Here is a 23987-nt window from a genome sequence, read left to right on the forward strand (position 1 = left end):
GTCGTTTTAATTTCTCGGGACATTGTTGCCTGCTTGTTTATATATATATACAGCTGTACCATTTGTTTGTATGGTGCAGCTGTTTTATGTTTGTGTGTTTGTCTGATACAGCTGTTGTTTGTTTGGTACACATGTTTGTTTGTTTGTTTGTTTGGTTGTTAACATTAAATCAACAGTTTTGACGCAGATATAAAAACAGTCAGACCAAAACTAGACAAGAAACAGATCCGGACCTGAACAGAACCAGTTTAAGACCAGACCAGAACCAGTTTAAGACCAGATCAGAACCAGTTTAAGACCAGATCAGAACCAGTTTGTGACCAGATCAGAACCAGTTTAGAACCAGATCAGAACCAGTTTAGTACCAGACCAGAACCAGTATAGAACGAGACGAGAATCACTTCCTGACAAAATATGGTGGGGTGGGGGGTCAAGGGGGCGTCATAAGGGCGTGTCAGGGGCGTGATGTTGATGACAATAGCGTGAGTCACTATCTATTGTTCTTTACTGCTGTCACGTGTCCTTCCTTCCTTCCTTCCTTCTCTCCCTCTTCTCTTCATCCTCTTCATCCTTCTCTCTCCTATTCTCAACCACTACTCTCCTTTCCTCTCTCTTTCCCTCCCTTACTTCTCTCCCTTTCTTCCTCCTTCTCTCCCTCTCTCCCTGTTCCTTCCTTCCCCCCTCTCCACTCACATTCCTTCACTTCTTCACGTTTCTGTCACTCTCCTCCCCTTCCCTCCCTCCCTCTCCTCCTCTCTCTTTACCTCTCCTCCTTCCACCTCTCCTACTCCCTCTCTTCCCTCCCTCCCTCCCTCTCCCTTACTCTCCTTCCACGTTCAAAAGCTAATCTCTTTACTCTCATAACTGAACACAAAAAGAAGTTCTCTGGTATGCTGTGAGTATATCCTTCAAGCTGATATACTCCCTGTCATATCCTTCAAGCTGACATACTATTATATCCTCTTCAAGCTGATATACTCCCTATCATATCCTCTACAAGCTAACATTGTCCCTGTCATATCCTCTTCAAGCTGACATTGTCCCTGTCATATCCTCTTCAAGCTGACATTGTCCCTGTCATATCCTCTTCAAGCTGATATACTCCTGTCATATCCTCTTCAAGCTGACATACTCCCTGTCATATCCTCTTCAAGCTGACACTCTGTCATATCCTCTTCAAGCTGACATACTCCCTGCCATATGATTAACAAACTTCACACACACACACACACACACACACACACACACACACACACACTGGCTGGTGACCGTAAGAAACATGTGTCCATTTTCTGGTCTCAGGAGTCCAAATGGTGAATAGATGTGAGAAAACCACGACACGGCCCGCTGAGTCTCGTCTCTCTCTCTCTCTCTCTCTCTCTCTCTCTCTCTCTCCTTACCCCCCTAACACGTCACTATGGAAAAAGGGAAAAAATAAGATCCTGGTGACGAAACATTTGTGTGTGTGTGTGTGTGTGTGTATTTCATCTCACAGGGTCACTACATACATACATACTGTACATACATACATACATACATACATACATACATACATACATACATACATACATACATACAGTACACATACATACAGAGAAGGAAAATCAAAGAACAAAAATAGAAGAAAAAGTAAATACAGAGAGAGAGAGAGAGAGAGAGAGAGAGAGAGAGAGAGAGAGAGAGAGAGAGAGACACCTTCCTACCCTTTCACTCTAAGGGTTGTGTAATCTCAGGGAATCCTACACAAGTAGTTTCTGGGGCCCTGAAGGGGAGGGGTAGGGAGGGGAGGAAGGGGAGGTAGGAGGGGGAGGGGGAGGGGGAGAAGGGAGGGGTAGGGAGGGAGAAGGGAGGGGTGAGGAGAGGAAGGGAGGGAAGAGGAGGAGTAGGAAGGGGGGAGAAGAAGGGGAGGAAGGTGGGAGTCAACAAGTATGTACCGCCATCACACAAACACCATGATACGTCAAAACAAACACACAAACACACTGGTAACGACACAAACACACTCATACTAAGACACACAAACACACACACACACACCTGGATGGAGAGTTTATTAGTTACAAACGCAGATAAATAGAGAGAGAGAGAGATATGAAGAAAATGTGACAATTAAAGTAAAAAAAAAAGAAAAGGAGAAACAGAGATAGACAGAAAAAGAGAACGAATAACAAAGAGAAAGAGAAGAAAAGGAGAGTGGGAAGGAAACTCATTTAAAAGAATACCTGGGCATCTCATTAGGTTAATTACATCACATTCATACCTGTAATTACTTGAGCATCATCTCTCGCCCACAAGAAGTTCATCCCTGTGTGTGTGTGTGTGTGTGTGTGTGTGTGTGTGTGTGTGTGTGTGTGTGTGTGTGTGTGTGTCTCTCTGAGACTACATGCAGCATCTCTCTCTCTCTCTCTCTCTCTCTCTCTCTCTCTCTCTCTCTCTCCTCGCATCATCAAACACCCGTCTTTCTCCCATCCGTCTCTCCTCCCCTACACGTTATTGCCATTTTTCTCGTTCTTCCCTTCTTCGTCCGGCGTAAAAAGCATAATAGGATATCGCGTCGTGGAGATTCAGACAATGAAAGGGGGATAATTTTCAGGAGAGAGAAAAGAGAGAGAGAGAGAGAGAGAGAGAGAGAATCAATAGCCGCCACTAGGGACCAATTTGAAAATGTCACAATACACGACGTTGACGGATTCGTAAATACGCCGCAGATTGGCAATTAATACGACCAATCAGGTGTATTAAGACCACCAATCAGATTATTTAATACGGCCAACCAGATGATACGACCAATCGGTTGTATTAAGACCACCAATCAGATTATTTAATACGGCCAACCAGATGATACGACCAATCAGGTGTATTAAGACCACCAATCAGATTAATTAATACGGCCAATCAGATGATACGACCAATCAGGTGTATTAAGACCACCAATCAGATTAATTAATACGGCCAACCAGATAATAAGGCCAATCGGGTGTATTAAGACCACCAATCAGATTATTTAATTGAACCAATCAGATAATAAGGCCAATCAGGTATATTAAGACGACCAATCAGTTGGACTTGTCAAACACGTTCCATATGCACTGGTAAATAACGGCACAGTTGGACTTGTAAATAACGGCACAGTTGGACTTGTAAATAACGGCACAGTTGGACTTGTAAATAACGGCACAGTTGGACTTGTAAATAACGGCCAGTTGGACTTGTAAATAACGGCCAGTTGGACTTGTTAAACACGTTCCAGTCGAATTTGCTTCCACGTGTTGTGGATTTGTCAACAAGAATTACACGAATTTACTTCAGATAAACACTGGAGCATTATGGTGGTGGTGGTGGTGTGGTGGTGGTGGTGGTGGTGGTGGTGGTGGTGGTGGTGGTGGTGGTGGCGTGGTGGTGGTGGTGGTGGTGGTGGTGGTGGTGGTGGTGGTGGTGGTGGTGGTGGTGGTATGGTGGTGGTGTGTGTGGTGGTGGTGGTGGTGGTGGTGGTGGTGTGGTGGTGGTGGTGTGGTGGTGGTGTGGTGTGGTGGTGGTGGGGGAGGGGGTGTATAGTATATACAATACACCAGAAGCACACTCTCCATCACCCCTACCCTCCCTCTCACCTCACCTCTTAGGTGGTCCAGGACCTCGGGAAATCACAGACTTGCTTTAGAAATGAAACATTACACACACACACACACACACACACACATACAAACACACACACACACACACACACACACACACACACACACACACACACACACACACACACACACATACAAACACACACACACACACGATAATGTGTCATGAGAGAGAGAAAAGTGAGAAAGAGAGAGAGAACTTAAACATAATGACCGAAGAACACACCCCAGTACAGTCCTCTCAGTTGCCCCTCGGTGACACTTTGCATTTCATCCTCTCTCTCTCTCAAACAAAGATATACGGAAATAACATCAGATTAATTTCACTCAAGAGTATCAATGCCTAAGAGAGGACCCAGACACACACACGACACTGATGCTTGTTTACATGCACTTACTACCCCCTCCCCCTCCCCCCCCGCCTACTCCACCCCCTCCCTCCCGCCTACTCCACCCCTCCCCACCCACTCCACCCCTCCCCACCCACCCCCTCCCCCCCCCCCTCCCACCCCCCCCCACCCACCCCCTCCCCCACCCACCCTCCCTCCCCCACCCACTCCACCCGCCCCCTCCACCCACCCCCTCCCCCTCCCCACCCACTCCACCCGCCTCCTCCACCCACCCCCTCCCCCCCCCGCCTACTCCCTCTCCCCCACCTGCCCTCCCCCCACCTACCTCCTCCCCACCCACTCCACCCGCCTCCTCCACCACCCTCCCCCCCCACCCACCTCCTCCCACCTACTCCACCCCCTCCCACCTACCTCCCCACCTCCCTCCTACTCCTCCCTCCACCCTCCTGCAAGCAAGTATCCAATAGCATACAGAGATCAATTTTAAATCCCTTAGGTTAGGTTAGGTTAGGTTAGGTTAGGTTAGTTAGGTTAGGTTAGGTTAGGTTAGGATCCTAGGTAGTACTGAGAGAGAGAGAGAGAGAGAGAGAGAGAGAGAGAGAGAGACCCTCAACAATCCAGTATACTATCACACACCCACACACACACACACACACACACACACACACACACACACACACACACACACACACACACACACACACACACACACATTTATGCTACAAACTCCGTACAGAATTTTTATTCAATCAGCAAAAATATTCCCAGTTACTGCACGGACAAGACATTGCTTACGGCAGACGGACGGACTTTGGACGGAAGGACTTACGGACGGACTTGCAGACGGACGGACGGATGAACGGACGGAGAAGATTAATTCATGGGACATAGATAAGGTATTAGTTCATTAGTAATTAACATCATACCTGAGTAATTAACACCATACCTGAGTAATTAACACCATACCTGAGTAATTAACATCATACCTGAGTAATTAACATCATACCTGAGTAATTAACACAATACCTGAGTAATTAACACCATACCTGAGTAATTAACACCATACCTGAGTAATTAACACCATACCTGAGTAATTAACACCATACCTGAGTAATTAACATTATACCTGAGTAATTAACACCATACCTGAGTAATTAACACAATACCTGAGTAATTAACACCATACCTGAGTAATTAACACAATACCTGAGTAATTAACACCATACCTGAGTAATTAACACAATACCTGAGTAATTAACACCATACCTGAGTAATTAACACCATACCTGAGTAATTAACACCATACCTGAGTAATTAACACCATACCTGAGTAATTAACATCATACCTGAGTAATTAACATCATACCTGAGTAATTAACATCATACCTGAGTAATTAACATCATACCTGAGTAATTAACATCATACCTGAGTAATGAACACCATACCTGAGTAATGAACACCATACCTGAGTAATTAACAATACCTGGAGTAATTACAATACTGAGTAATTAACACAATACCTGAGTAATTAACACCATACCTGAGTAATTAACACCATACCGAGTAATTAACACCATACCTAGTAATTAACACCATATCTGAGTAAAAACATCACACCTGAGTAATAAACACCATACCTGAGTAATTAACACCATATCTGAGTAATTAACATCACACCTGAGTAATAAACACCATACCAGTAATTAACATCACACCTGAGTAATAAACACCATACCTGAGTAATTCATAACTCAGTAATTACACCATACTTGATTAATTAACACCATAAAATCACACACACACACACACACACACACACACACACACACACACACACTGTACACTCAACCGTAGTTCCTCTCTCCCTGTATGAGTGTATGTCGAGGGTCATTTCCGGGGAGAAGGGAAGGAGAGGAAGGAGAGGAAGGAGAGGAAGGAGAGGAAGCACTAATATGGTGGCTGTAAATAAGGGAGCCATTGTGTATAAATATTAATGTGGGAGGTTGTAAATATGGATGGTGTAAATAAGGGAGATGGTGTGTTTGTGTATATAGTGTAAATATGAATATAAATCAGAGTGTGTATAAACGGTGTAAATTTGAAAAATAAGGAGATTATAAATAAGGATGTATAAATAAGGGAGACTGTAAAGGTGAATATGTAAATAAGGGAGATGGTAAATATGAATGTGTAAATAAGGGAGATTATAAATAAGGACGTGTAAATACGGGAGGAGGCATTATTGCGGTGGATGTAAATAAGAGAGAAAACGCATATAAGGAGTCTGTAAATAAGGGCGTTTACACATATGGACGGTGTAAATAAGGGAAGAATTGTGCATAAAGTGTAAATACGCCGGTTGTAAATACGTAAGGGAGGATGCAAATACTGTAATACGGATACTAATACGGACGCTATAATACGGATACTAATACGGACGCTGTAATACGGACGCTGTAATACGAACATTATAATACGGACATTATTTACGGACATTATATCCGAATGTTTAATCTTTCACACTTAAGGGGTGACGTAGTTTGGTGGTTATGGGTGACGTAGTTTGGTCGTTAAGGGGGCGACGTAGTTTGGTGATTAAGGGGTGACGTAGTTTGCGGTTAAGGGGTGACGTAGTTTGGTGGTTGGCGGTGACGTAGTTTGGTGGTTAAGGGGTGACGTAGTTTGGTGGTTAAGGGTGGTGGTTAAGGGCGACGTAGTTTGGTGATTAGGGGGTGACGTAGTTTTGGTCGTTAAGGGGCGACGTGAAGTTTGGTGATTAAGGGTTAAGGTGACGTAGTTTGGTGATTAAGGGTGACGAAGTGCGATTATGGGGTGGTCGTAGTTTGGTGATTAAGGGGTGACGTAGTTTGGTGATTAAGGGGTGACGTACTTTGGTGATTAAGGGGTGACGTACTTTGGTGGTTAAGGGGTGACGTAGTTTGGTAGTTAAGGGGTTATGTAGTTTGGTGGTTAAGGGGGCGACGTAGTTTGATGATTAAGGGGTGACGTAGTTCGGTGGTTAAGAACATAAGAATGGAGGAAACTGCAGAGGGCCTATTGGCCCATACTGGGCAGGCCCATTTGCACCCAACCCTTATTGCTCATATATCCACCCAACCTGTGTTTGAAGCTATCCAGCGTGTTCGAGTTGATGATGATATTTGGCAATTTGTTCCACTCGTCCACTACTCTATTTCCAAACCAGTGTTTACATATTTCGCGCCTAAACCTAAATTTCTCTAATTTAAAACCATTGTTAGGAGTTGGCTCCTGGTTGGAAAGTTTGAGTACCTTTGTTATTTCACCTTTGTTTAGTCATGACTTCCATTTATACACCTCGATCATATCACCCCTGACTCTACGTGACGGAGCTTGGTAGTTCAGGGGCGACGTAGTTTGGTAGTCAAGCGGTGACGTAGTTTGGTAGTCAAGGGGTGACCAGACCAACATACCTCACCCTTGGTCTTAAATCGTAATTATGTGTTTATTTTTATTTATTTATTTTTGTAATATAGTTCCCTGTACCTGTATCTGTTATGTATGTTTATTGGGTCTTAAGTCGTGTTTTTTCCTGTAACCAATCTGTAATGTATTCACCTGTATTTGTAATTATATCTGTATCTCTTACCTGTATTTTCTATGTATGATTACTGAGTCGAAGTCGTGTTTCTGTTCTGTAATCTTTTGTAATGTATTCACCTATACCCGTAATTACACCTATACCCGTAATTACACCTGTACCCGTAATTACACCTGTACTCGTAATTACACCTGTACTCGTAATTACACCTGTACTCGTAATTACACCTGTTGCTCGTAGTACACCTGTACTCATGTTACCTGTACTCATCAGTACACCTGTACTCGTAATACACCTGTACCCGTAATTACACCTGTACCCGTAATTACACCTGTACTCGTAATTACACCTGTACTCGTAATTACACCTGTACTCGTAATTACACCTGTACTCGTAATTACACCTGTACCCGTAATTACACCTGTACTCGTAATTACACCTGTACTCGTAATTACACCTGTACTCGTAATTACACCTATACCCGTAATTACACCTGTACTCGTAATTACACCTGTACCCGTAATTACACCTGTACTCGTAATTACACCTGTACTCGTAATTACACCTGTACCCGTAATTACACCTGTACCCGTAATTACACCTGTACTCGTAATTACACCTGTACTCGTAATTACACCTGTACTCGTAATTACACCTGTATCTTCACGGTGTAATGAATAATGTGAAAGTTACAGTAATATTGAGGTGTTTGTAATGCATTTATTCTGTAATTTATTAAACCTGTATTTTGTATTTGTTTGTTCTGTAAGGCTGTATGCTGACTGTGTATGCTGACTGTAAGGCTGTATGCTGACTGTGTATGCTGACTGTAAGGCTGTATGCTGACTGTGTATGCTGACTGTAAGGCTGTATGCTGACTGTGTATGCTGACTGTGTATGCTGACTGTAAGGCTGTATGCTGACTGTGTATGCTGACTGTGACGTTGTAAGCTGACTGTGGCATTGCAATATCAAGATTACATTGTCATTATACGGTTTGTTATAGAGGGGTGGTAGGAGAGGGAGAAAGGGAGTGGAGAAGGGAGAGGAGAGAGATAGAGAGAGAGAGAATGAGAGAGAGAGAAAGGAGGAAGGAGGAATGAGGAAGTATGGAGAAGCAAGACGGGAAGGTTAAGTAAGGCTTCCATGGAGGAGGGAGGGGGGGGAGGAGGAAGAGGAGGAGGAGGAGGGAGGGGAGGAGGAGGAGGAGGAGGAGAGAAGAAGAGGAGGAGGAAAAGCCCCTCTCTCCCTTACTCCTCCTCCTCCTTCTGCCAACCACGACTCTCCTCGGCGCCAGGACTTCCTTCACCCCTCCTCCTCCTCCTCTACCATCACTACTACCATCCTAGATAGTATGTGTGTCTCCAGCCCTTCTTCCCTCGTCAGCAACACCCACCCACCCCACCCTACCCCACCCACACCCACTACACCCACCCACCCACACACTACACTTGGACAACACCCACTCACCCACAACACCCACCCCTACTACACACCACCATACATACCTCCCTAGCTGGGGGTCGTGGTGCAGAAGGTCGTCCAGGGCAGCAACAGTAGCAGCAACAGTAGCAGTAACAGCAGCAGCAGCAGTAGCAGCAACGTTAACACTCTCCTACACGAGCCAACTATCAACACTTGGAACACTCTCAGAGATCGTCAGACAACTCAAAAATATCAAGAGGATGACATTGGTTCGAGCTGACGTTTCTATGCCCGTCTAAGAATCCCTAATAAACCGTAAAGGGATTGAATGGAGGGGAAGTTCCTTAGATACGGGTATCCTAAAGGGGACTTTGAAAAGGACCTCCTCCTCTCTTGGTGTGTGTGTGGGATTAGTCAAGGTTGAAGGAGGGGATAAAGGAGAGGGGGGGGGGGTTGGAGTAGTACCTTGAATATATAGGTCTTAAGAGGGTAGGTAAGGTAGGTAGGTAAGGAAGGTTGATGTCACTTATGAGCCCAGACAGCGAGCTAAAGGAGTGTGCGAGCGTGTGTCGGCTGCTTCCCTCCACGTCACCACCACTACTGACTGTGGCTCTGGTCTGCCTCCCTCCCTCAGCCCACACCACACCACACACCACCACCACCACCACCAGCCTACCTCCTCCTGCTCCACCACCACCACCACCACCACCACCACCACCACCACCACCACCACCCCTCCCCACACACACCACCACCAGCGCCTGCCTCCTCCTGCTCCACCACCACCACCACTCCCTCCCTCAGCCACACACCACCACCACCACCACCACCACCACCACCACCACCAGCGCCTGCCTCCTCCTGCTCCACCACCACCACCCTCCTCCCTCAGCCCACACACCACCACCACCACCACCACCACCACCACCACCACCAGCCCGCCTCCCCCTGCTCCACCACCACCACCACTCTCCCCAGCCCACACACCACCACCACCACCACCACCTCCTGCTCCACCACCACCCCACTCCCTCCCTCACATACCCCCCCCTCCCTCCCCCTCCCCTGCACACACCCACACCCATATGTGTTATATATGCATTCATTCACAACACACACACAAAAACACCTACAATTGGATGAATGTACACACTGGCATAGATATTTCCTTACATGGAACCACGCCTGCACACATACATACATACATACATACATGTGTGTGGGTCTTCCATCATATGTATCAATAATCTATAATCGTTTTAGACCTATTGAAGTGAGAGAGAGAGAGAGAGAGAGAGAGAGAGAGAGAGAGAGAGAGAGAGAGAGAGAGAGAGAGAGAGTAAATAGATCCCAAAAGGACTTCAAAATATAGATAGATAGATAGATAGATAGATGATATATGTATGTATGTGTGCGTATGTATGTATGTATGTCACTCCGTCACCAGGTGTGCTTATATCAATCATTACATCGACCCCCCTCAAGGTATACCTGTGTTCACACACACACACACACACACACACACACACACACACACACACACACACACACGTGTTCTGTAGAGTCACAAAGTGTTAAGTAAGAAGATTTCAACACGTGCCATTTTTGCCTATATTAAATAAGTGTCTTTTTATTTGTGTACATTTCATCTTATTTACGAACTTTACTTGAGTGATGACAGGTGGTGGTGATTGTGTGTGGTGTTTTTGTGTGTGTGTGTGTGTGTGTGTGTGTGTGTGTGTGTGTGTGTGTGTGTGTGTGTGTGTGTATGTGTGTATGTGTGTGTGTGTGTGTGTATGTGTGTGTGTGTGTGTCTGTGTGTGTGTGTGTGTGTGTGTGTGTGTGTGTGTGTTTTTTTGTATGTGGGTGTATGTGTGTGTGTTTATGTGTGTGTGTGTATGTGTGTGTGTGTGTGTTTGTTTTGTTTGTTCGTGTGTTTGTATTTGTTTACGTTTGTTTTTGTATGTGGGTGTATGTGTGTGTGTTTGTATATGTGTTTGTGTATGTGTTTAGGTATGTATATGCACCACCCACCACCACCTACCTTCCCCTACCCATCCTCACCACCCACCTCCCCCCGCCCCTTCCCTATCCATCCTACCTTCCCTCCATCCTCGAGACATACTAAATTTCCCCAACTTTAAATCTAGTTCTTATACTGTTGGGGAAATTATCTCACATTTTTCCCCAGTTGTCTCGGGAAATTAGCATGTCTCATTTTTAGGAGGCAGTTGGGGGAGGGGGGAGGGGGGAGAGGGGAGGGGACTTTTTAGTGGGGAGTTTGCTGAGAGTTTCTGAAAGGGTGGGGAGGAGGAGGGAGCAGGGAGGGAAGGGGGAGAAAAGTACTATTTGAGGGAGGGAGGAAGGGAGAGAGGGAGGGGAGAGAGAGAGAAGGGGGTGGGCTTGTTGGGGGGGATTCTGATTGGGAGGGAAAGTACTTTTTGAGGGAGAGATAAGAGAGTGGGAGGGAGGGAGAAAGGGAGTGGGAAAAGGAAGGGAAAGAGAGGTAGAGAGAGAGAAAGAGGGAGAAGGGATTGGGTCTGGTGCACCGTCGGGAGTCTGATCTACCGTCGGGGGTCTGATCCACTGTCGGGGGTCTGGTGCACAGTCGGGGGTCTGGTACACCGTCGGAGGTCTGATCCACCGTCGGGGGTCTGATCTAGGAGGCTGGTAGGAACCTCGGGATCTGTGCCAAATTAGCCTGTCGGTCGGTCTGGGATTCAACGCGTCTGTCACACTCAAATCCAGACTGTCGGAGCGAAACTGGACCAACGTGGACCAAAATGGACCATCGGAGTGTCCCAGAGTAGGTCACAGAGGGGGGTAAGTGGTGATCAGAGCGGTAAAAAGTGGACCAAAAGTGGATCACAGCGGGCCAGGACGTCGTCAAAGCAGACCAAAGCAGACCAAAGCAGACCAAAGCAGACCAAAGTACCAAAGTAGACTGAGTTGAACCCAAAAATAAACCCAACTGAACCCAAAAGTGGACCAAATTGACCCGAAATTGAACCATGTTGAACCTAAAATAAACCAAAGGAGAGAGAAAGAAAGAGAGAGAGAGTAAGAGAGACAAAGAAAGGAGCAGAGAAACAGACACAAAATGAGATAAAGAGAGAGAGAGAAAGAAACGAGACAGAGCAAAAAAGAAGACAGACATATGGATCGAAAGAAAACAAAACTAAATAAAGAGAAAATGCGAAAAAGTGTGAAAAAATAAAGAGAGAGAGAGAGAGAGAGAGAGAGAATAAAAATAAAAAGTGACTCAGAGCTTAGAAACAAACTCATAAAAATTCACTTCACTCTAAAACAAAAAATATATAATTGAAATAATTTAAAGGTGCGTTGATTACTCAGTCCAATGTCCGCCCAACCTGACCTGACGGATAATGCTCAACCCCGCGTGAGGGATGGTTATTTATATCCGGCTGAGCGCAACTAGTGACACACATGCGCGCGCACACACACTTATATCAATCGATGCATTTCACTCACACACACACACACACTTATATCAATCGATGCATTTCACTCACACACACACACACACACACACACACACACATACTCATTCCTCTCTCTCTCTCTCTCTCTCTCTCTCTCTCTCTCTCATTAACCCTACCTGAGCGTATTAACCAGGTGAATCACAGGTCATAAACGCTGTTCAGTACTTACCGTGACTGTCGCGGAGTCGCCGTGAGTTGGCTTGGGCGAGTCATTCCTGCCAATCTGTCAGAGGAAACACACACAGGTTAGATAGATAGATAGATATAAAGACAGACAGATAGACAGACAGACAGACAGACAGACACCTAAAACCAAACCATCACCGCCGTTGGGTTAAATCACCTGTCTTCCCTCACCTGAGCTCACCTTAATTAATTAACTGGCCTTCTTAACTAACTTCATCAATAACAGCCTAAAAGATATGTGTTTACAATTTACAAACTTTTCTGACTTGGAGATTAAATACTTTTTTTGTCAGAATCGTTTCCAAAGTTTTTTTCACATTTTAGTTATTATTTTCTTCATTTTTTCACCTTTTTTTTCGTTTAAGTTTAGTTTAAAGGGAAGATCAGTATATTGAGGTGACCAAAGCTTATATATATTACCTTATGTTATCGTTCATTCACCTAGTTGAGACAATACGGTCAGGTCAGTTAGTTAAGAAACGCATACAGTAAAGTTTACCTTGTGAGGCAAAATCCGTATCTTTAAACACAATCTCTATATCGTCATTAAGCACGACAACAACCACATCCCCCCCCATCAACCGTAACAACCCAGTACAGTCACCCACACCACCATCACCTCAACCACCACCATCACTCTCCCGTAAGATCAACCACAATCAACCACCGTAACTTAGACACTCTCAACTAATCAGCCAAGCGTCCCAATAGCTGACGTACAGGTAGAGGAATAATTACAGTGACGAAAGGTACCCCACGGTAATTACTAGACACAGGTAAATAATAATAATAATTAGCAAGGTGCGCATCGTTCTGTGGTAAGACATGCACAGGTGACATGGAGCGTGGGAAAGTGGGTTTTAATAAGCTGCCTATACTGACCATCAGCTGTTCTCTGTTTACAAACATTGACGCCATCTTTAGTGACGCGCCTGACTCGTCGGGAGAAACCAATTAAGACCCCCAAATAATTCACGATTATTTTTTTAGACCAGTGGGTTGGCTTGGGTTGGCGTGGGTTGGCGTGGGTTGGATTGGGTTGGATTGGGTTGGGTTAGGTTAGGTTTTTGTGAATGTTAACGTGTTTGAATACCAGTTTGTTTGTGTGGGGCAGGACTAATGGTATGACCCTTTCACCAATAGTTTCTCGTAAAAGCTCAATTATTTCCATACAGGTACGATACAAATACAATATCCATACGATAGGGGATAGATCTCTCTCTCTCTCTCTCTCTCTCACCAGTAGACCACGACGGTCATCAGTGGAGCGGATCATGAAAACCTCCGTCCTGACCACTACCGCTATTACCCTCCCTTCCTATCCTCTCCCTTCCCATCTTTTCCCCTTCCACCCTCATCCATCCTCTCCCTACCCATCACATCCCTCTCCCATCCTCACCTACCATCCCCTACGCCATCTTCTCTCCCTTTCCACTACCATTACATCCCGCCCCATCCTTCCCCCATCATACCATCCTTACCTATCCTACCTCCTACCATTCCATCACCACCACCAACTCATTCCTACCTCTATTACAACCCTCACCACCATCACCATACACACCCTTCCTCCTCCTACCACCACTAACCTCCTTTCCACATACCACCCTCACGACCCCTCGCCACCTACGACCCCTCGCCACCTACGACCCCTCACCACCACCTGGATGTAGGCGGAAGAGGCATGACACATATAGTAGTAGGTGGTGCACAAGCTGTGATAATGAAGGCAGTGCACGCAGGAGACGTCACCACCACCACCTCCTCCTCCTCCTCCTCCTCCTCCACTTCTACCACCACTACAACCACCACCACGGTAATTTATCATAATCCTCAACCAACACACCCCCTCCCCCACCACCACCACCACCTTCCCTACCACCACCACAACCATCCCTACCACCACCACCAGCCGGGTCTCAAAAGGTTCCTACATTATATAAATTTTCCTCCAACTGAAGAAGATGTGGAGGTGCTTTAAACCCGTCCGTCTGTTTTAACTTACGACACGCGGTACACAACTCTCAAGGCTTCTGTTTATACGTTTTCCCCGTAACGTGTTGTTGGTGTCATGACTTACGGCACTAAGGTAGATTCTCAAAATATCGTAAAGGGGGGGGTAGGGTAGGAAAGGGAGGTATGAAAGAGGGGGAAATGGGAAGAAGTGGGTTTAGAGGGAAGGGAAGGTGGGGGTAACGGAAGGGAGGGTCATAGGTAAGGAGGAGGAAGAGGTAGGAAAAGGGGAACAGGGGAGGAGGAAAAGGTGAAGGAGACAGTAAATGGGGGTAAAGGAGGAGAGATGGGAGGGGAGGGGGAGGTGGAAAAGAGGTGGGGAAGGAGAGGGAGGAGAGGAGGCGAGAGGGGTGCAAAAATTCGACTTAAAACACCATTGTGAATCATGAGCGCTTGAGCCGCCATTACGCCCTCGCTACTCCACGCAACATGCAAATTTCTTATCTATTTACAGCCGCTGCAGGGAATCTCGCCAGCCACTTGAGAAGAATGATGATGAGAAGGGTGATGTTTACAGCGAGGTGTGGTAGGCGGGCGATACATTCTGGCCCGCCCCGGAGCCTCCTGCACCCCCCCACCACCACCACCACCACCACCACCCCACCACCCCCCACCCACATCCCCTACCCACCACCTCATCCTCACACCACCTCACCACCATCCACTCAACATCCCCCTCCCTCTCACTATCCTCAACACCCCCACCTCCCCACACACCATCCACTCACCCCGCTCCACATCCCCCTCCCTCTCACTATCCCCACCCAACATCCCCTCCCCCACCTCCCCACCTCCCTCCACCATACCACCCCACAATAAAACACGGATTCTCACTCTTATAAACTTCCTACGTTATAAATTTATCTCCTATATGAATACAGTTTTATTTTACGACGCACAGGTGGATGCTCAAAGGTTCCTACGATAAATTTTTCACTTACGAGACAAAGGTGTATTCCCAAAGGTTCCTATGCGTTGATTTTCACCTTTAACTGCATACACCTGACTTATATTACGACCCACAGGTACATACTCAAAGGTTAATAAGGTATGTTGTATCCCTAACTATTCACCTGAGAAGTTATCTAATTGGCTTCCTAAAGGTAAAACACACAGGTAAGATTCTTAAACCTCCGTAGCTACATTAAAACACACCCCTTTAATTGGTAATATGAGAACGTATTAATAAATTGGATCAGTCAGACTACGATATACAAACACTGCTGCTAAAATGGCGTCAAAATTACTCTGAGACTATACTAACAAAATGTCCTTACCGCCAAAAACAAAAGAAATCAGCGTACAGTGAAACCTCTCTTTAACGGACTAAATGGAGAGGAAATTCCGTTATATCGAGGGTTTATTAAATGTAAAACCTCAATCTAACAAATTATATATAAAATTAATCCGTTATATCGTGGGGTCCATTATATGTAACACCCTCCAACTAACGGATTATATGGGGAGAGAAGTCCGCTAAATGGAGGGGTTTTCACTATGACAGATCCTTAAGTTTTTCCCTTAAGTTACTTTAACGAGACTCCATCGCCATTAAGGTAGAGCCATAGTTAAGACCGGTAAGGTGAATTATGATCAAAGGTGTGTAGTTAACGAAGGTAATTATGACTTGTGGTTGTTTGGGGATACGAGGAGTGAGTAGGTGTGGGTGGGAAGGAAGTGGGTGGGAGGAGGGTGTTGAGGGAGGGGTGTGGGTGTGGATAGGTGTGGGTAGGTGTAGGTGTGGGTGGGAGGCGGGTATCGAACTCTGGCGTGATACAGATGACCTGACACAAGGGCCGCTCACCCCCACTAGTCACAGATCACGGGAACATTCTTGTTATGTTTCTTCGATTTCCGATGATGATGATGGTGATGATGGTGATGGTGGTGGTGATGATGGTGATGGTGGTGATGATGATGGTGGTGGTGGTGATGGTGGTGGTGGTGATGGTGGTGGTGATGATGGTGGTGGTGATGATGGTGGTGATGATGGTGGTGGTGGTGGTGATGATGGTGATGTGATGTGGTGATGGTGGTGATGATGGTGGTGGTGTGATGTGGTGGTGATGGTGATGGTGGTGATGATGGTGATGGTGGTGGTGATGAGGTTTACGTGTCACAGGGGGGTGTAGACACACACACACACACACACACACACACACACACACACACGAGCCGCCAAACACTCATTTACCGTTAAGAGAGAACTTATCCACTTACCACTATCGCCTACACCATCATCAACACCACCTACATCGCACACACACCTCCACCACCACTACCACCACCATTACCAAACATCTACACCACCCACACCCCCACCACACACCCACACCCCCACCACACACCTACATCTCCACCACACACCACCAGTCCTACACCACCACCAGATGTGCTTTAACTAACCTTAATAGCCTCATTTACACGCCAGCACCACAAGCTCCCGTTACAGTCACGAGAAGAACGGAAAGCACACGTTTGTTGACATCTTGACACCCTGACATCTTGACACGTTGAAGCTCTAACATTTTGACACCCTGAGACTTTGACACCCTGATACATTGACACCCTGATGCCTTGACACCCTGACACCTTGACACCCTGAAGCTCTGACACCCTGACACCCTGAGACTTTGACACCCTGATACATTGACACCCTGAAGCTCTGACACCCTGACACCCTGAGATTTTGACACCCTGATACATTGACACCCTGATGCCTTGACACCTTGACACCCTGAGACCTTGACACCCTGACATCTTGACGCCATGACACACTGACACCCTCCAAGTTTTAAGTGGGACTCCTGTAGATACGTAGCAAGGACAACCTCTCGTCTACTGCTGCTGCTGCTGCTGCTGCCTTCTACGGGTTCCTCCTCGACGATAAAAAGTCTTGTATACAGTAAACATGTATCACCCTGTATCACCCTGTATCACCCTGTATTACCCTCCACGGCGGTACAAGGAAAACAAGACCGAAATATGTCTATTTTTTTAAAGAGCTGAGATAGCCCAGTGGGTGGGTGAGGGTGGGTGGCTGAGGGTGGGTGGGTGGTAATTTATCCAGTTTCTCTCAATGAAATGAAGAGACACAGCCAGCTCTCTCTCTCTCTCTCTCTCTCTCTCTCTCTCTCTCTCTCTCTCTCTCTCTCTCTCTCTTTCACCTCTCCACAATACAGTAATACGTCTTATCCCCCCTTCCCTCTCCTGTCACCCACACTTCTTCCTCCTCTCTCTCTCCTGTCCCCTCCCCAACCATCATCCCCCTCCTCCCCTCTCACACCAGCCCGCATCCCACTCCTCACTTTGTCCTCTCATTTAGTCGTTGTCACAGAAACGACTAAACAAAGTGTCGTCTGTTCCGTCCCTTTAGGGGGTAGAATCCGTGACGACATTTTTAGAGTTTTATACGACAAACGACCTCAAAAGCCTCGTTCAGCCACGGAAGTTTTAACAGCCAGTGATGTCATTCTGGATAAGTCGTCATAGGTGGGTATAGTCTAAAAGCCGATGACGTCATTCAGGATAAGTCGGGTTATTCAATGTCTTAATATGGCGGTCATAAAATGGAGCCAAAATTTGCAATGAAACTCTACCCAAACTGTAACGTGTGTGTGTGTGTGTGTGTGTGTGTGTGGTGAGAGAGCATGTATACACTTTACACCTGACAGCCACTACACCACTCTCAGCTGTCAGTGTTGGCTGTCATTCTTCACACCCCGAAATGACGTGGGGGGGTGGGGTGAGAAATCCGATTTGAGACGCGCGCAAACTGCATTCCACACCTTAAAGGGAATCCCACAACCACTCGCTTAATGGAGACGACGTGGCTCGAACCCATAAAGCAACAGTTCACACGATACACCTAACACACTTGCTTGCCTGTCTCACCTTGTACGCTTAATGGAGACGGCACAAAGGGGCTGTTAAGTGTTATGGGGACAAGGGAACAAAAACCCTGATTATCAACACGACGCGCGCACACACACACACACCTTGACATATAATAGAGACGATGGCGTGAAACCCAACGAGTGAGTGTATATGAGCCGAACCAATCCCTTCCCCTTTCCCCTCCTTCTGATTATCGGGACAAAACACACCCTACACACACTCTCTCCCTCACAATAGAGACGTGTAATCGAATACCCCCAGATTATAGGCTCTCGTGATACACCCACGCGCTCTCCCCTCCCCTCGCGCTTAATGGAGACGCCATAATCGAATCCCTAGGCAATGTCTCGATAACCAGCGGCTGATACCGACCCACAAGGGAGTCCCAGAGACGCGTATCATTAAGGGGCTGGATATTAACTCCCTCTTGGTGACCCATTTCACTACACGAATTAAGGTTTGGTGGATTTTTTTACGAATTCAGTAAAAAAAAATACAGTTGAGGGAAATTTATAAAGTACAGGTAGAGTTAGAGTTATTAACAGTTACCTAACACACCTAACCTAACATACAAAACACTAACCCAATCAAACCTAACTAACCAAAACTAACCACATCTCACCTAACCTAACTCAAAAATAATCCACTCAAACCTAACTAACCAAAACTAACCACATCTCACCCTCACCAAACCTAACCTAACTTCAATGTCACTTAAACTAGTTAGGTTAAACTTAGCTACAATAACACCATATCGTTTATCCCCTCAATATAATATAACTTTAAGGATATATAACCTAACCTAACCTGACCTGACCTGACCTGACCTGACCTAACAACCTAACCCTAACCAAAACTAATCACATCTAACCTCACCAAACCTAACCTAACCTCAATGTCACTTAAACCAGTTAGGTTAAACTTAGCTACAATAACACCATATCGTTTATCCCCTCAATATAATATAACTTTAAGGATATATAACCTTAACCTAACCTGACCTGACCTGACCTAACCTAACCTAACCTAACCTAACCTAACCAAAACTAATCACATCTAACCTCACCAAACCTAACCTAACTTCAATGTCACTTAAACTAGTTAGGTTAAACTTAGCTACAATAACACCATATCGTTTATCCCCTCAATATAATATAACTTTAAGGATATATAACCTTAACCTAACCTGACCTGACCTAACCTAACCTTACTTGTTCAACTCATCTCTCATCAAAAAAAACCGATTCATTACCAGTCAAACAATTCAAAATGAAATGAGATTAGATGTAATAATAATAATAATAATAATAATAATAATAATAATAATAATAATAATAATAATAATAATAATAATAATAATAATAATAACAATAATAATAATAATAATAATAATAATAATAATAATAATAATAATAATAATAATAATATAGTAATATAATAATATAATAATTCAAAATAATACCGGCAATAATAAGAATAAGAAGAAATATATACTGTAATTGTTTTCGTCTGGTTAAGGTGAATCATATCCTAAAAAGGTTTCATAATTCATAGTTCAAATTATAAACACTTAATTTTTTTCTTCGTATTTTGTTATAATTAAGAAAAAACTAATGTGGGTTCTTAATCTAATTTGGGTTGGGTTTTTTCCTATACGATAACCTAGTGTCGTTGGTGTATTTCTGTGCCTGACCACTACTGAACTGAACACTATTGAACACCACTGAACACCAGAACACTACTGAACACTCCTGAACACTATTGAACACTATTGAACACCACTGAACACCAGAACACTACTGAACACTCCTGACCACCTGAACACCTGAACACTACTGAACACCTGAACACTACTGAACACCTGAACACCACTGAACACTACTGAACACTATTGAACACAGATTACCCTCCTTCCCCACGAGGTAAAATATTATCAGATAGAAAGCAAAAGCCGTGAAACAATCTAATCATGATAAAATCTTTCCACTGTGAGCGTTGCAATAATTGAGATGGAAAAGTCAAATTTAATACCTGGCTTAAAACACCTGTGGGTGAAGCTTATGCTGAGTTATAAAGTACAGGTATTGGTGGTTTAAAATCACCTGTTACGTAATTACCCAACAGCCTGGAATAACTGCACATCAACAACTAATGCTATGGTTTATAATACTGTAAGTTAATATCCATGATATTTACCTTGTTTGTGTAGTGAATAACTATAAATAACCACCATTAGTACTTACCTTTAATAATGTGTTTATGCTGTATACTCTTGACATTTTAATCCAGTCAACTTCCTTCGTCCCTTTTCAGTTTATTTCTCCTATCCATCTTGTTTATTTCACTGTCTATAATAACTCTTGAACTTTATCTTGAATGCCTGGGTACAAAAGAGGATATCACTGACATATTTTGACAGGAATTTGGAGAAAAACACAAGGCTGTGGTGGCGTGCGAGGTTCACGGCGACCGGACTGTCCTATAATGTCCGCCTTAGTGATGGTCACCGTTTGTCACGTGGAGTTCTATACAGCATTGTTAACATTACTATTAATAATGATGATAATAATAATAATAAGAGTAACGATAATAATAAAAATAGTAACAATATGAAATCAAAACTATTTTAAAAGTATTTATATATATCTCATAAAAATAGATTAAACACTGGAATCATCTCAGGTGTGTAGGAGAAAGGTCTCTATTCCTGGTAATGTCATCATGAGAAATATTATCAGCTTAATAAGGGATTTACCCCAGTCTAATCACAGTGGGGAGGACTGAAGACCGCGGGAGGGGAATGTAGATTTTTCTTTTTACTATTTTCAGGATTTTTTCTATGATGTGGGAAGAGTAAAAAGGTGTGATAAGTGAGTGAAGAGGGGACGAGAATTGGGGAAGAGAGAGAGAGAAAGTAGACGAGGGATAAAATATGAGAGGAAGGGAGGAAATATAAACTAGGGATAGAAAAGGGAAAGAAAGATGAAGAGAGTGAGAGTAAAAGAAAGCAAGAAGAAAGGATACAAAGTTTTATTCGGCACTGTATGTTGTTCCTCCTGATGGTGTGATGTTCCTCCTGGTGGTGTGATGTTCCTCCTGGTGGTGTGATGTTCCTCCTGACGGTGTGATGTTCCTCCTGGTGGTGTGATGTTCCTCCTGGTGGTGTGATGTTCCTCCTGACGGTGTGATGTTCCTCCTGGTGGTGTGATGTTCCTCCTGACGGTGTGATGTTCCTCCTGGTGGTGTGATGTTCCTCCTGACGGTGTGATGTTCCTTCTGACAGCTTGATATTCCTCCTGACAGCGTGATGTTCCTCCTGACGGTGTGATATTCCTCCTGACGGCGTGATGTGTCTCCCGTTGGTGTGAAACCTTTACCCCCACCCATATCTCCCGAAGGAGTGGTGCCTCTCCTGGTGGTAAGCTCCGAGACATACAGAAGGAGGGAGGGAGAGACCGGGTCCTCCTGATCAAAGGGGCGACAGATTAATGGTGTTAGGGCGATGGTCGAGCTCTACGGTTGATTGCGTCCAGAATATCCCTTCCTCCTCCTCTTCCTCACCATAATCCTTCTCCTCTTCTTCTTCTTCCTTCTCCTCTTCCTCAACGTCCTCCTCCTTCTCTTCCTCAACGTCATCTTCTTACTTCTTCTACTCTTCCTTACTGCCCTCCTTCTCCCCCCCTCCTCATTGTTGTTTTTGTCTTCTTCCTTCTTCTCTTCCATTCTCCTTCTTTCTTTCCCACCAGTCAACTCCTTTCCTCTTCCTCCTTCTACTCCATATGCTCCCTCCTCTCCTTCTTTCTTTTCCACTCTACTTCTTCCACCTTGATTCTTTCATTTCTCCCCTTCTCCTTACTCACTCTTCTCCCCCTCCCCTCCCCTCCCCTCCCCTTTATCCCCAATCCATCCCTTCTTTCCTCCACCTCCTCTTCTCTTTCCTTCCTCTTACTCCCTCCCTTCTGCTCCTCTTCCCACCACCTCATTCTTCTCCTTCAGTATTTATCAGTTACCACAGGTTATCTCAGTTATTGTTATCAGTTATAGGTTATTGTAGTTATCATTTGTTATAGGTAATCTCAGTTACTATTATCTGTTATTACATGTTATCTCAGTTGTTATTGGTTGTTATCAGATATAAGTTATCTCAGTTATCATTTGTTATCACTCATTATAGGTTGAGTGATTCATCATTCAAGTGTAAAATGAATAATTATTTTTCATTCCAATTATACACTCTGCCACCTCCCACCATCTCATTTCAGATCGATTTACTCATCATTTATGGCAAAATAACTTAATTGTGTGTTTTCATGCCAATAATATAATGGCAGATTCTAATGATTTGATATTAAACTTTTACTACATTTCCCCGTGTTCTTAAGTTAAAATTTATGCATTACAACACATAATTTCTGTCTCTTTACTAACTATCATAAACTTACTCCTAATTTACAGCATTTATAAATATTGTTTCATCTATTAACTCATCACTAACTCAAATTAATTATATATCTGAAAAAACTACACCAATTATATATCTCACGAGCGTTCTGGGCATGAGACACACACTACCCCATACTTGAAAAAATAAAATAAAATACACAGTCCACGAGTCTTCCAGGTATTATGTATCGTAAATTTACCAACCACAATAAGGATAAGACTCTGAGCCGTATGGAAGGCCGTTAGTGGTTGGAATTCGTTGAAAGGTTTCTATTAGTGTGATTGGTTTGACCTACAGCAGTCATATATGGGATAACCATTCTAGCCTGTAACATCCCATCAATATTGTTATTCATAAATACAGGTATGTCGTAATCTGAACTTCACTTAACTGTACAGTACAGGTACTGTTAAATTAAGTTCTTATACAGGTACAGTAATATGTCCGTTAGCTGGAATCCCTCAAACCAGGAACTCTCCGATAGCCGGAATTAAAATTTTCTGAGGGGCACATTTTCTGGAAAATTCTGAGAAAAATTTCCCTATACCCGGGAAATTCCGGGGATGGGTTTTTTCCGATTTTGAGAGATGGAAATCAAGCGCATTTTCTAGAAATTACAAGAAAAAATTTCCATTACCTGGAAATTTCCAAGGATGAGGGATTTTTTTCCCGGCTTTGAGAAAGCCGTCTCGTTATCCGGAAATCTCTCATTCCAGAAAGTGCTCTGCACCAATTGTTCCGGCTAATGGAGACATCACTGTCCTTGTATTGTGTTAAGCTCCCATCACTTTACTGTGCTATTTACTTCATATAACTGTACTGTGCAATTAAGGTGATCATCAAAGGTGTTCTGGCCATAAGAGGGATAATCTACTCCATGCCTGAAAAAACTAAACACACACAGTACACGAGTGACCATAATGATTTCTGGATAATTTCTGATCCATTAGTCTGAC

Source organism: Homarus americanus, unplaced genomic scaffold (assembly GCF_018991925.1).
Source record: "Homarus americanus isolate GMGI-L3 unplaced genomic scaffold, GMGI_Hamer_2.0 scaffold52806, whole genome shotgun sequence".
Lineage (NCBI taxonomy): Eukaryota > Metazoa > Arthropoda > Malacostraca > Decapoda > Nephropidae > Homarus > Homarus americanus.